This window comes from Propithecus coquereli, unplaced genomic scaffold (genome assembly GCF_000956105.1).
Source record: "Propithecus coquereli isolate 6110/MARCELLA unplaced genomic scaffold, Pcoq_1.0 Scaffold838, whole genome shotgun sequence".
NCBI lineage: Eukaryota > Metazoa > Chordata > Mammalia > Primates > Indriidae > Propithecus > Propithecus coquereli.
The window spans coordinates 236,204-238,335 of NW_012154596.1; the positions used below are offsets into that span (position 1 = coordinate 236,204).

Below are 2,132 nucleotides of genomic sequence, written 5' to 3' on the forward strand. Positions count from 1 at the left end.
GCCAGAGCCTGACACGGACGCGCCTGGCCTGGCCGCTGAGGGCTACCGCCACAAGGACGCGCCTCTAGGCAACGGTCGCTGTCATTGTGACTGCGACGGGCGCATGCGCACTTGCCCCGTGGGCCCTGGCGCCGGGCAAAGCTGTCAGGCCGCGGCTCTGCAGGAAACGGCGGCTTCGGCGACGCGATCTGGCGCTCGGGGCCGGCGCAGACACGCGGCGGCGGCATGGGGACGGAGGCAGAGACCTCACTGGCTGGGCTGTCTGGGAGGGCGGAAGGAGGCTGCGCGGGAACCAGAACCAGACGGGCACCAGGACCAAGACCGACAGGCGCACCGTCCCGTCCTGTTCTCAGGACCCCTTTGAGCAGAGATCTGGCGGGATTCCCAGCTCCCAATGGAGGGCCTGGCTCAGGGCGACAGGCGAACATTCCCATTCCCGCTCCTGCGATCTCAGCTGCCATGAGACCCCGGGGACAGGCGTGGCTGCTCACGGCCGCCGGGATGAACTCTGCTGAGCGGGCATGGGGCCGGCGGGGCACAGGGAGTTACCCGAGGACCCGACGGAATGTGCCAGGTAACAGCTGACCGACCCGGGTGTCCCGTGCCCCCACCGGACCCGGGCCCAGCAGGGACGGACCCGGTCGTGATCGCCAGGGGCTGCTGCCTGTCCCCACTGCTCTTCAAGGTAGGCGGAAAGGCGGAGCCAGGCAAGTCCCAAGGACAGCAAGTGTGACCAGCCGGGTGCCTGCCTAAGACCTGACACACCAGCAGGGCGCAGGGAGGGAGAGGGTGTTTGGTGAGCGGGATCGGCCCCCTCCAAGACTGACCTTGAGGATGAGGCACTCTTGCCAGGTGCCCTGAGGGCCCCAGGAGAACTCGGGGAAAGCAGAGCCTACCTAGGACCACAGGCACAGGCCCCCTCCTGGAGACCTGGGCAAGATTGGGCATTCTTGCCAGAAGAGAAAAGGGTTAGCCCGGCAAGGGGACTCACTCCACTAACCTCAGCGAAGGGGAGCACTGCCACCACCCCGCGCGTACCCACGCACACCCCAGACCCTCCCCCTGCTCCCCCAGCCGCTCGGCGCAAACGTTGGCAGGCAATGGCTCCTGCCAGGGGCGCCCCTGTCCCACATTCCCCAGGAACGTGCCAAGCGTATATCCGCCCCAACGCAGGAAGGAAAGGAAAGCGGACGCCAAGCGAAACGGCGTCTTCCTTAGAAGGCAAAGGCCAGGCATGGTGTGCTACCGTTCAGCCCGTGTGAATCACGGGGCCCACCGATGCGGCACTGACACCAAGGCTCGGTTCCCTTGCTGGCAGAACAAATGGCTGGGCGGAAGGGCACGGACATCAGGCCTCCCCAGTCACTGGGAAGGCACTGTGGACAAGGAAAGCCTCACGCAGTGGATTCCCCGCCATGCCGCCCTTGATGGAGTGGGAAAGGTGCTGGCGCATAAGGGTCGCCCTAAGAAGAAAGGTCCAGGCCCCTGGAAACCATGGAGGATGAGAAAAGATGCGTGGGCACAGTGCCCGACTATAAGCCGGCACCCAGGCAGGAGAAAGCGCTGCGAACCGCCACGGGGATGCCGCCCTGGATGGCTGAGCTAGCCAGAGAGGCCCCTGTGGAGGCAAAGATGTTCCCCCAAAATAGTCTCTGCCTCTGCGCCATCTGGCCTCAGTCAGAGAAGGTAGGCGTGACCGTACCTAGGGCAGGAGGCCAAAGGCCTCCTTCCTGCCCTTCTCTGCACGCCTCTCCCGCGCATCCAGAGCTCCCGGTGAGGTGGTGGTCGTCGTCGGCGTGGCCGTCGTCCTCTTCGGATGGGAAGGGTGGCTCACCTCCTGTCGGCGAGGTCGTTCCTACGTTTGCCGGGCTCAGCTGGCGCCCCGCCTCCACGACGGAACCACAGCGTGCCACCCCCAAGCAGGAACCCCAGGAAAATCAATGGCACACACACCTACAGCCCCGGCGCAACCGCCCCGAGGGGCTGACAAACAGGATTGGTGACCTCAAGGAGGCCCGAGGCCCACCGGGCAGACGACTTGCTCCCACCAGCCAACGCACATACATACACACTCTCTCTCTGTCTCTTTCTCTCTCTCTCTCTCTCTCTCTCTCTCTCTCTCTCTCTCTCTC

At 65.1% G+C, this 2,132-nt stretch overlaps 1 pseudogene; it reads left to right on the plus strand.

The window, feature by feature from the left end:
* The first annotated feature begins 565 nt into the window (after positions 1-565).
* LOC105825951 overlaps positions 566-2,132 on the plus strand; it is a 33,697-nt pseudogene continuing 32,130 nt past the window's right edge.